Raw genomic sequence first — 13,772 nt, forward strand, 5'->3', positions numbered from 1 at the left:
AATAGCATTAGCTTGCCATCTGTGGAGATTTACTGGAAATGACCTCATTGTTGTGTTTAGATTACAGATTAGTCAATAATGAGGAAAGATGTGCATTGTAAATAAAGTCCACTGTTGTGGAATAATAAAACAAAATAATTTCCGGCTTGCTGGTGACAAATTCTGTTATTGTCTTCTCAACATAATCATCCATCTGAGCTTTTGTAAACTGTTTTTACTGACCCAAACAAATGTTTTCCCCAGGAGTTGATTGGAGATTCACAGTTTAGGTCTTATTTATAAATTGACTTACAGTCAGTTTTGAACTCAGGTGTGACTCAAGCCATAATTCATACCATGTATAGGTAGTTATTTTAAAATACATAGATGTGGAAAAGGTCTAATCTCCAAGCAAAATCTAGGCATGTTACATTTTTCATTGTTCAGAAGGGAGAAAGCTTTTGAGACTGTAGAAGCTTTGTGATTATTGATGATCCATGTCTTATATATAATCCATAGTTCGGTCTTACTGCCACATCTAGTTCCCTTCAGCATTTATACACTCCCATGTTGCATGCTGGGCTTTGTTTTCCAAACTGTTATTAAGTACACTGATAACTACTTGTTAGCCACCCTTCAGTCTCCTCTCCTCAATGAGCTAATCTGCCAGTAAGTTATATTTTCTGTAGGGACCTCAGAGTATCTCCCAATATCCTATCAGATCTCATCAAATTTGAATTGAGGTTTTTCACGTGACGTCATGCGCACATTGCTCATGAGTTGTCCGACATACTGGACTTGATACAAAAACTGTTTGCTAGGGAAAAATGTGTATTCCTCAATTCGTTGTCAGTGGCTCCTGGAAGTTGCTTTTATTTTGAAGGGGAAATCTTTCCATTTCTGGTTTGTGCCGCACTTTTCACAGTTTCACTACAGTTCAGAGAGTAGACGGCCTGTGTTTGTAGATAAGTCTGTCACTTCCATCCATAGCAGTCAGTTGAGAAATACACATTTTTTCCTAGCAACAGGTGGTTGCCATGGGGTCACTGGCCAATCTGTAGGCTTGTGTGACTTTAGCAATAATGTTTCCAGTCGGTAAAACTGAATTTTGGCTGTAGGCCTATGTGACTGGAACCTTATTCCCTTGATCCATTGTCACTATGATAGTCCCAAAATGGCACATTTTTGGTCATGTGCCCACAAAATCTCAACACTAATTAACAAAACCTGATTATTATATTTTATCTATATCAAATTTAATGTATCATCATGTAGTCTAGCAACCACCTCTCTCTGAATCTGGTCATATCTAGCATTTATGCACCCGTAACACCTTTTAAAAGCACGATATTATTTAAGTTTCACGACAGAAGTTCTAAGTTCATTGTGTCAGGTATAATCATTGACTTGACACTGCCCTCGCTGTGAACATTTATTGCCTAATTTATGCTACTTTGCTGACAGTATGTGGTTTTACAGATCCTTCATATACAAAGAGATAAAAGCTCAAGTGACATTGTTGATATAAATGAACTGCCAGAGAACAAGCACATAATCCCAAAAGATGCCAAGGACTTTTTCATGGTGCAAGGAGGTGATTATCGCATATTTAATTTTAAAACCAGTGCTATTTAGGAAATTGTTCCTTGTGAATCGGCTCAGTTGAATAAGATGTTCAAGGACAGAGTGTTTTTAAAAGCTTCTTTTAACTCATGAACACCGAAGGTAGTGTATGAAATCGGAAATATCAACCAGAATGGAACCCTGACAGACTTCATTCATGTGGAAACAAATTACATCAGCTGTTATCTCTTCATTAACTCCAGTCTAAACACTGCATCCTTGTTTGGTGTGTGTGTGTGTGTGTACTGATGTGTGAGTGACACTGCAAGAGTTGGAGTATGCATATCGGTTTGTGCATAGCAGTGCATGAAGGCACTCATATCTGTGTCTGTGCGTGTTTGTGTGTAACACCGTTTTGCATCGATGATTCCAAATCCAGCCTCAAGTGCACATTCAGATAGAGGCAAAACGCAGGCCGCCGCTGGGCACGGCCATCTGGGCCCGGCCCCGGGCGGGTATTCTCTGGAGTGGGGGGGTGTTTGAGCTGTTGTGGGGGGTGGAGGTTTCACGATAGTATTACAGGATGGTTAGTGTGTGATTAGGAGGTAGAGTAGAATAAATATACCCCTCCTCCATTCCATCCTTCCGCCTCAAGCTTGCGGTATGATGGAGAGGGGGAGACTGAACACACAGCTGTCCTCAGCCATTATCAGTGATGGATGAAGCCAGAGCAGCATCAATGGCATGCTGCACACTCACTCGAATGCGTCAGTGTATTGGGCTGTGTATCTTATTTAACTTTGTGTGCACAAGAGAGATAGAGGAAGAAAGGAAAGAGAAAAAGGAATTTGGATAACGTACTGGAAATATCTTGATGATGTAATTAATCACTCGTTTGTTGGAGATGGCAGAATGAGTGAAACAAATGAGGAAATATAAGCCTGATATACCTTTTGCAGTAAATCTTGTATTTTGAGTTGCTGAGGTGTTATTTCTCACCATGATATCCCCTTTTCATCAGCAGCAGGTGGTTGTAGCAATGTTTCCAGCACAAAAACTGAATTTTCCAGTGCTTTTATTCACCTTTTCACCACAGAGTTTTACAGTGGCAGATACATAATTGCAACATTAACCAATGACATTTGAGACAATGGAAAGCTGTGGTGTCCAAACAGGAGGAAACTATTGTATATTTAAAATATTTGCAGACTGTTAGGAGGAAGAGGTCAATTGTACAAATGCATATTCTTATTAAACTATGTGATCTTTTCAGCAACCAAGCTTGAAAACTGTTTTGCCCATTCAGGATTGATGAAATCAAATCAAAACATCTGAAAATAAAAGGATTAATAAGTGCCCCAACATAGATAAAAAGGACAGACTAGAATTAGGTCTCATCTAGCTTGCGTGCAATTGACCAACCAGCCTTGCAAGACAAGTGGAAATGGTTTTATATAACGCTTTTCTAGTCTTGCTGACGACTGAAAGAGCATGGCCAGTTGAGACTCACCTCACTCAATCTGATAACACTGATAAAGGAGCACTTTAAAGTGTCATTTTTGGCCGTAGCTTTGTCCTTATACGTGCTTGTATTTAGCAATGAACAGCTGTTTACCTGCCAGAAAACCTGAGAAAAACCCTGACTTGAGTATTTTTCTGAGTTCTAATCAATATCAAACAAGGACAGGTTGGAGGACATTGGAGAAACGTGTGTGGAGGAGTTGTAAAATAAGACATTTATTTGATGTATAATCCCAGATGGATGTTAAATGTTACCAATAGTGCAAACGTCCAGCAATGACCAATGCACTGGTGGATTGTATCTGAAGTGTCTCTTTGAGGGAGGGGGCATTAAATCAAATCCAATAATGTTCCCTGCTCCTGGTCCACCAATTAAAGTAATCAATGCCATGCCTGAGTTACCACAGCATCATAGTCTCAGGCTGTTCTGTAGACCTTCATTCCCAGCAGCCCGGCTCGTGAATACTACTGCCTTACTCTTACGACCGTTAAAGCTCTCTCTGAATCTGATTCTTCTGTAATTAACCCCTGTGTGTAATCCTGAGAGCTTGCTGACAGATATCCAAAATGCTAACTCAATCCCCAACCAAGGTTTCCCTGATTAGATTAGCGTGCGCTGACTCATATTCGGACAATGCCGTCGTCTGACTCAACAGCTGTCAAACACAAGAGATGGGCATAAGCCGCCAATTAAATATGCTAATATATTTCATCCTCTTAGATAGGCGAATTATGTGTGTGAATAGGCTGGATTCAGGCTATTTGTCCTAATTTTCTTCAGTAATTAAAAGCTTTATTTCACCACTGTCAGGTTGTCAGTGCATACCTTTCAAGAACAGTAACAACTGCAGAAAGAAAGGGTGTAGCTGTGGAGTGAATTTGTTTTAACCAATTTAATAAGACGCGGTGATTTGCATCTGAGTTGAGTCTGCGCGCAGAAGCAGGCTGGTATTATTAAAATTGAGACTGGTGGTTCTATCTGAAGCTCACTGATCCATCGAAAAGAAGTGACAGCAAAGGCAGACAAGCCTGTAATGGACTGGTCATGGACCAAAGGCCCACCAGAGAATATCTTCTTACAAAGGCACAAAAGGGCTTGTAGAGAATGCATACAGAAGGAAAAATAGCTAAACTATCAAATTTTCACATGGTTCTTAATGGTCAGAGTGAATCACATAACATGATGTCTTACAAAAAGAGAGAGACCCATCTTTTATTTCCTTCAAAATTGACCATGACGCTTCAGTAGCAGTTGCTTTGTTTTACACACATCTATGATCTATTGTCTGAAATCCTTTTCACAGGTCCAGATTTGCCACCTACTGACCTCCTCATCTTTTTCTCTCCCCATGTTGTGCAGATGAACACTGGTCCAACTGATAATGATGGGGGATATTGAAAGACGAGTAACCCTGCCGTTTCCCTCTCTCTACGATTCATTAACCCGATTTCCACTGAGCTCTGTCCCACATGTGTCAGCGAGGCGCCTGCTGAGGATTCTGCTGACCCGGGCGGCCCCCGTCCTCTGCCCTGTCGCGCACCAGCTCGCCATCAAACCGACAGATAACTGTCGAGCAGCAAGGTCGGGCCTGAAGTGTTGATAGCCTCCATGCACATCCTATAGCCCCTTTCAGCTCCCAGATGTAGGATATCAAATCAATATTGCTTTATGTTAATTCAGGCAGTTATTTTAAAGTGAGCAAAGAAGGCATCAGCTAGTAAGATGCTCTTCTTTGTAAGAAGAATACAAGAAAACATCAGTTATCTAAGCTTGTAGCACAATACAAAAGGTCACGTGTGGCTTTCAAAGAACAGATTGCAGCAATCACATGTCATTGCAATTCACTATTAATATCTAAAAAAGGCATTCAGGACTTGAGTTGTTTTCATAGTAGTAGTAGCACTATAGTTTCTCTTATGTATTGCATTTCATGCTGCAGAGGTGATTAATTAGACTTTCCAAAAGCACTCGCATGCTTGCTAAAGTAGAGAAAATAAACTCTTCATGCCTTACATGTGTGAAACAGAGGGAAAAGAAAGAATAAATGAAATTCAAAGTGGTAGACTTTTAGATTCAGTAGTATCAAAAGCAAGTGCTACACTCTCGTGCTGCTTTACACAAGCTTTAATATAACTACCCTTGTTTGAACTTAGGTTTTTTTTTGAGAGCAACAACAAATCCAAGTTTAATGTCTGTATTGTTTCCTTGTTGGCGGTGTGGGGGCAGGCTCTTGCTGAAAAGGCAAAACACTCCTAAACCACTCGCACTCCATCCCAGTACATCCTGTTCTCACCCCCAGTCCAGGCCTTGTGCACAATCAGTCAACAGCACTTGTTTCCAAAACAATTCTGGTTTATCCAGATGTTCCCTTTGCAGACTTCAGTGACTTTTTAATTTGGTAAGGTGTCTTCCCCTGACTCTTTTATATATCAAGTGTGTCCACAGGGCATTAGCATACTCCAACCATACAGAGGTTTGATCTTTCTTTTTTTACCCAATGTACTTATCATTTTTATGACAAGTACATGTATGTTATTCACAATGTCTTGATTTCAAAAGTTGATTTGATTGGCTAGTGGCACCACTGGTGCTCGGTAAGCTGAACTTATCAACTCTCCAGTGCAAGCAGTTCAGTTTGACAATGCTATTCAACATGAATAGGAATCTTAAAGCATTAAAAATATTTGTCTAATATGTTCATTAAGAGTCTAAATATGGACTATATTAGTCTCTGTTGGTTTGTCCACTAATTGGAGTTTCTGATAAAGCACTTCACGTTTAGCACCCATTTTTGCTGTACTGATCGTGCGCTTTTGCCACAGTTTTGAAGTAGCTGCCAAACCTTGCCCCAGTCAAACACATACTCATTGATTAGCGGCAAAGCCCACAAGGGAGTCTGGGAGGCTTAATCGATACGTCTCTCACTGAGTTTTACCTTAGTACCAGAGAGTTTCCCAGCCAGCCATCTATTAAGCATGTGTTGGTGCATGCAGAGGATGGTTTAGTTTACTCTAATTTGTTTTACAGGCAGAGGGTGTTTATTGGACCAGAAAACCATTTGTTATCTGTTTCCTCTGGAGGAACAGTCATGAATCAATCTCACTTCAAATGTACAAACACAGAAGCGCCCCGGTGATTACCCCAAATAAACACACGCACAATGGGATAAGTGTACACACACGTATGCACAGAACAACATGGGGAGTGCGCAAATGCACACAGCATTCCTATGGAAAGATATACATGGAGAAAAACATTCTTTGAAAGTCTTGTAATTAGTATAACACATGGGATATCTTGTGTTTTTGTTTCCGCTGTATATATTCACAGTAGTTGCATTAGGTGGCTTATTTATACTAAACACAGCACACTTTATGTTTCATCTTGTGCCCCACCCATATGTAAAAGGATTTGTATAACAGTGATGAAATGCCGGAGCTGGTGCCTCTTATAAATCAAGCAGTAAAACAACGATTACACACAGCAGGCTAGTAGTAACATGGAGCTCAAAGGTCAGTAGTTAATTCCTTTACAATTATTCGTTGCAACACAGTTACACTGAAGACAAAACAACAAACACAAGTTGTGTTTAAGTGTTCTGCATACAAGTGTCTGTGACAAATGAAAGAAGGTCTTTACTTGTCCAGAGATCGTGTGTATAGATTGTAGTATAGATTCAAGAAGTTCCTGGAAGCATTCCTCAGAGATTTTGGTCCATCCATGACGCAAATCTCCCACCACATCCCAAAAGTACTCTACTGGGTTGAGGTCTCACGACTGTGAAGGTAATTTGAATACAAAGAACTCATTGACATGTTTAAGACCATTCGAATGTCACTGCAAAAACTAAGATTCATCAGACCATTTTTCCAATTCTCTGTTATCCAACTTTGGTGAGCCTATGTGGACTGTAGCCTCAGTTTCCTTTTCTAAGCTGACAGGAGTAGCACCCAGTGTGGTCTTCTGCTGCTCCAGCCCATGTGACTCAAAATTCGTCATTGTGCTTAGTCAGAGATATTCTTCGGGATAACTTGGTTGTTGTTTGCCCAATATGGTTACTGCCGCCTAGAAATTACAGGGAAACGAGTGGGTGGATCTCTGATTAATTTTTAAGCCCCGTTTACTATTGCCAGTGTCACTCAGTAGAAATCAGACCACTCATTCTCTTCACCCAAACCGGGACACTCTCCTTTTTCACCTTTGCCTCCCCTGACAGGTTTTTAATTCTCGGCTACCCCTGGTTAAGAAAACACAATCTACACATCGACTGGTCAGGACACAAGGTTACAAGCTGGAGTCTATTCTGCCTCACAAACTGCCTTTCTTCAGCTCTGTTCTCAGGAACATCAGAAGCATCTCCTGCTGTACCTTCACCGCCAGATCTCACCTCAGTCCCCAAGGAATATCATGACCTCCAGGAGGTCTTCAGTAAGGATAAGGCATTGTCCCTTCCTCCCTACAGAGCGGAGGAAAGATGCAGTTTGCATGTTCTCCCCATGTTTGTGTGGGTTCTCTCCAGGTACTACAGCTTCCTCCCAGAGTCCAAAGACATGCAGTTAGAGGGGATAGGTTAACCGGAAACTCTAAACTGCCCATAGGTGTGAATGTGAGTGCGAATGGTTGTCTGTGTCTATGTTTTAGCCCTTCAACAGACTGGCGACCCTGAAAAAGAATAAGCGGCAGAGAATGGATGGATGAATGCTAAGAAAGATAAGACACTCCGTCCGTGTATTGACAATAAAGGTTTGAATGAGATCACAATTAAAAACAAATACCCTCTGCAGAAAAACCGACCCTGCAAGGATTTAAGCCTGAGGTGAAAGGCCCACTCCCACATCACAAAAACACCTTCAGTGGTTCCTCGGTTTCACTAACTTCTGCCATCTCTTCATTCAGAATTACAGCCAGGTAGCAACATCACTCACTCATTTCACTTCCAGCTAGATCCCATTTATCTGGTCTCTTGATACCGAAGCAGGCTTCATTAAATTAAACTTGTTCAGTTCTGCACTCCTTTTGATTCACCCCATACCACAAAACCATTCATAGTTGAAGTAGACGCTTAAGATTCAGGAGCTGGGGCATTCCTCCCCCAACATTCAGGGCCCCAAGCCAAGCTACAGCCTTGTGCCTTCTTCTTACCTCCCTCCAGCTAAGAGAAATTATGATGTGGGTGACGAAGAACTGTTGGAGCCCAGGCTCCAGAAATGTCAAGCCCAATGCCTTGTCCCGCCAGTTCGTCACCAACACCGACCCACCTGAGACTGCCACATTCCTTCCTGCCACCTGCAAGGTGCCTTTCGACTCCTAGGACGTCGAAGATACCATCCGTGAGGCCCTTTAGGATGAGCCGGACATAGGTACCAGTCCACTATGTCCCGACTACAGCACGTTCAGCAGTCATCCATTGGGCTCACACCTCTAAATTCGCCACCCTGGAGTAGGTAGGACAATTTCATTAATCAAAAGTCACTTTTGGTGGGAAACCGTGGAAAGAAGTGTCAAAGGCTATGTAGCTGCCTGCACCATCTGTGCACTCAATGACCACCAGGTTTGCTACAACAAGTAACAACCCCCGTGGACCTTGGTCTCATATAGCTCTAGATTTTGTTACCAGGCTGCCTGTTTCCTCCGCAAACTCCGTAATTCTTTCTTTTATTGATAGGTTTTCCAAGTCAGCCCATTTTATTGCCCTAGACAAACTCCCTTCTGCCTCCGAAACCGCCAAACTCCTAATTGATCATGTATTCAGGCACCACGGCATCCCTACGGCAATTGTCCTCAATCCACTTCACAGGTCTGGAAGACCGTCTGTACTGCTCTTTGAGGCAAGGTCAGCCTCAGCTCTGGATATCACCCACAGTCCAATGGACAGACCAAGAGGCTCAGCCAGGTGTTGGAATCAGCCCTCCACTGTGTCACCACACAAAACCCGGTAATTTGGTCTTTGAATCTTCCTTGGTTAGAGTATGCACAAATTGACTTAACTCATCTAGAGCCTTTTGAAGCCTCTCTAGGTTATCAGTCATCCCTGTTTCATGAGAATGATGTTGATCTTGCACTCCTTCAGTTTAACACCACATGCAACGATGTCCACACTTTGCACTCCGACTCGTAGACAGCACCGCTACACAGATGAGAACTAAGAACACCCGCTCCAAACTACACTCCAGGCCAAAAGGTATGACTCGCTGCTAGGGACATTCCCCTCAGGCCATTCACCCACAAGCTCACCCCAAGCTACACTAGACCCTGTGAAGGTGAGCCCGTCATCAGTCCTACAGCAGATAAACTTAAACTCTGTGCATTGTGCATACATCCCACGTTCCATGTTTCCCAAGTCAATCCCGTGCACTCTAGTCCTCTGCCCCCGCCACATACTCTTGTCTTGTATTTGCTTCTCTGTGTTAATAATAAAGCTTGTGAAAACCTTAACACTGTTCCATTTGTGTCTGCACTTGGGTCCACTCCCACATAATGGCCTCCGAGCCCTCTTGACACCAGTAGCTTAATATTCTTTTAAACTTTTAGAAGTTCAGCAGCTGACAGCAAGTTCAGGCTGGTTTGTGGCATTCTTGTGGCTTTAACTGTTAGATGTCATGTTGCATAGAAGCTGAGGCAGTTGGCACAGCTGGCTAATTGTCTGTGGCTCATAACAATGACTTGAAAGAAATATGTAACTTATGTAAGAGGAAAGCACTTAAATGATCAATACCCCCTAAACAGTTACATTCAAGATCAATATAGTGTAAGAATTTGCCAGGGGAATGGATTAATGGAGAAAGTGTATAAATGTCAGCGTAGATACATTACTGAATATATGTGCATCGGATGACTGTTGAAACAAAATTTACTGTCCCAGAGCTGTTTGCGTAATTACTGATGTGGTAAGGCTTTTCCTCTTTGTTTTCTTTCTATTGTTACCATTCTCTCTCTTCCCATCTTGTCTTAATCATTACCTTTTCTTACTTTTTATCGCTCTTTCTTTTTCAGTCTTTCTTAACTGCCCTTCTTCACTTTTGCTTTCTTGTTGTAGGTGCTGTGTTGTGCAGCCAAGGCCGTTTCTTCCTCAGAACGCACTCTTGAAAGGCTATTCATGTATTCTTCAATGACACCCTATTACATTTGTGTGAGAGGCTGTGTGTGTGAGTGTGTGTGTGTGTGTGTGTGTGTGTGTGTGTGTGTGTGTGTGTGTGTGTGTGTGTGTGAGAGAGAGAGAGAGGGAGTTGCAGAAAGAAAAATAAAGAGAGAGAAAGGTATTCCAGGGGGCCATGCTACAGTGCCATCTGTATGCAAATCTCCTCAGACTTTGGTAAACTTTGATCAAACACTCAGGCCTTCTTTTCTCTTGCTGTACTCCCTCCCTCCCTCCCCCCCTCCCTCTCTTGCTTAGCTGTCCACTATGTGTTCTGCAATTACTGTAGCTCCACAGCTCTTTGTCACGGCTGCATATTACTCAGCTAGGGCAATGAGTTCCCTGGAGGAACTGCCTCCACCACGCGCACACATCCACGTTTTCTGCCCCAATACCCCCCGATACCCTCCTTGTTTCAGGCTGTACCTACAACAAGCCCAACACACACCATTTCTGAGCACCTGCGACCGTGCTGGACTCCATAACAGATGGTGACACCCCTTCACCCCCATCCCCTGCCCCTTACACGCATGCACGACACACACAGATAAAGGGGCTCTCGCCATACGGAGCTTATTGTGGCACATGTGTGATGGGCATGCCATTGCGCAGAGCTTGCCCACATTTCATGCACACAAACACACTTGTGTATGGATACATACAGACGCTATTGTATTCCTACATATAGGAAGGTTAATATGTTGAATACAGATCCGGTGTCCAACAGCACAATGGAAATGTTGTGGCTAGTCTTAATGGCGGGGGTAATGAAGATCTCAAAGTAGATGACACAAACCCGCAACATGCCACACTATCTCCTGTGTAGCTTTAATGCACATCCGTCAGTGGGGTGTAAGCCCATTAGAGTTGCATCGTGTGTGCGTGTGTGCGTGTGTCTCTGTGTCTGAGCAGTTCAGGCCAGGCAGTCAGCGGGCAGAGAGATAATGGATATTAATCAGGGAAAAGCCATGGCCATATGTCTGTTTAACGCAGAAGATGGCTACTCCCTTCTAAAACAATTAGCCTCATTTTAGAGAGCAGATAGCTTAGCTGGGAGCGTGAATGGCTGTCTGTCCCTCTGTGTTAGCCCTGTCATGGACTGGTGACATGTCAAGGGTGTACCCTTATTCTCGCCCAATGTCAGCAGTAATGTCCACCCCACTAATGTCAGGTTGGATAAGTTGTTCAGGGAAAAGGTTGCTAAATTGCAACTGGAACATGTGAGATTCAAGAAGAAGCATGTAAAACAATGCATGAGCATATCCGAGCCAGTCAGGTTTACCTATATTGGCAGGGGGTTTGGCGCTGAACACTATGAGGTGAAATTAAAGTTAATCTTACCATCTGAACCAAACAACGTCTATCTGCTGTGATATGTTGTTTTTCTTTTTACCCCCATTTATTTTTCTGTGTTATTGTCCATGAACTTGTTTTTATCCTATAACCAGGCAGGATAAGTCATTAGGCAGATGGTAAGGGGAAGTCCCATGAGAGGACACACACATGCACGCACACACAGGGACTCCTGTCCCGTACGCACACATGTACAGTTAGTATGCACAAAGACACCAGACCCCTGTTATGTAATCCACCAATGCCACTCCCCCACTGAGAAGCTCAGTGTTGTACTGTCTCAACTCCCAAACAAAGTCATCGGTCTTCATATACCCCTGTCTCTCACATAGGCCTCATACCTTAGGATCATTTTGGTTCTGCAAGTAGCTGAATGACAATTGTGCTTCTGAAAAATTAAACGCTGGAGTGTTTGTTCTAGAAAGGAAGTAATATATCACTTTTGGTGAAAGAGAAACAATCATTGATCATGTTGTCCTATCTATCTTTTTAAAGGGATTACTGCAATTCATCAGCAGTGTGTATTTTATGTTGTATTAGTGCCCTTCTCTCTTTCTCTCTCTTTCTTATACCCTCTGTGAACACACTGCTGTGCTAAATGGCTATACAGACCGTGGCAACAGATTTCTCTTTCAGCCATCTCCAGAGAGCGCCTGAACAGACTCGTGAAAGGCGCATATTTGGGCTAAGGCCCAACACAGGATGCACAGAGGGAAGGAGGAGAGAGAAAAAGGGGAAGAGGAGGTGGGGAGGGGCAAAGCCATGTGGCCTATGTTGGTAAACAGTATCCAGCCTTGTCCTGGCATCGTGGCAGGCAGCGCACAACACCGGAGATATCAGGCGCTGGGGCCACACACAGACCGCAACAAAAGGTAGACACACATTTGCATTCATACACACACACTCGGGCAGAAATACACAGACTACTAACAGACAAATAAAAGCCTCACTCTCGTGTCTGCCACTCAGCAGCTGCTCCAGTTTCCATAGCAACAGCCTGAACAATGTAGTAGGAAGAGCTGCGCTGGTGAGAGAGGAAAATAGAGAGGTGTGTGTGTCTGTGTGTGTGTGTGAACTGAAGTGAGTGAGTGAGTGTGTAGGTGTGTGTGGGGGTGGGTGTGAGAGGCTATGCAGGGGGAGGTAGCTGCAGGGTGCGGAGACAGAGAGCATTCAGAAGACACTCGCTTTCTTTGTCAGGATGAGTCTTTGAGAGCAGCACAACAAATACAGAAATGTGGAGGCAAACAGGGAAGTAAACAGATTGAGGCAGATATGAAAGGGTGACAGGGTTAGAAAAAAAAATCCACAAAGGCAAAGATGAAGATTTTATGATATCTATTTATTTTTCAAAATGAGGTATTTCAAAGTGCTATGAGTTGCAGCACTAAATGTACATTTTAAATTGAAAAAAAAAACACAAAAAAACACAAAAAAACAAACATCTTATATCTGTTTACCCAGTTCTATGCACCCGATAGCAAATATAAACAAAAAAAAAGGAAGAAAGAAAAAAAAGGCCAGGTACATGAGGATAGAACACATTTGCTGTACAAAAGAATTATTTGAGATAGAAGAAAAAATGACGAGATAAAGTGATATCTACCAGGAACTCATTTTCATACGAAAATATAAGTATCAAATTTAGTATGTATCAGGTTCACACTAAAAGCATAAAGGTGTGTTGAATTAGTAATATAATACAATACAAAGAAAGGGAAGAGAAAAAAAACAATATATTGTTATATTACAAAGTTTCATGACTCTCAAAATTGAGGCCTTACAGTACTTTTAAAGGTATATAAACTTCCAGTCTAAATGTTGGCAGCTTTCTGACATGTATATATATATAAAAAAGAACAAGGACAAACTGTATTACAAAACAAGGCAGATCTGAGTGTATTTTGTCTGTACACTATTGTTATATACAAAAGTGTCGGCTAGCAAGGTGCGCAGTTATACATCCACTGACTTGGTTTGAGCACCAGTGTGAGAAGAGTGAGGGAAAGAGGACCTGTAGTGGCATTGTTTATGTGACGCCTCAGTCATCAGTCTTTTCAGTTTTGCAGTGGTGAAGGCAAAGTAAGTGTGCACTTCTTCTTGTACATGAACTCTCCAAGCAAAGTGCCCTCCAACACCCGTCCCTGTGGGAATAACTAGATTCCAGGCTGGTGTCACAGTGAGTACAAAAAAAGTACAAATAGAAATTATATATTTCAAAAA

This window comes from Oreochromis aureus, linkage group 15 (assembly GCF_013358895.1).
Source record: "Oreochromis aureus strain Israel breed Guangdong linkage group 15, ZZ_aureus, whole genome shotgun sequence".
In the NCBI taxonomy this organism is placed as follows: Eukaryota; Metazoa; Chordata; class Actinopteri; order Cichliformes; family Cichlidae; genus Oreochromis; species Oreochromis aureus.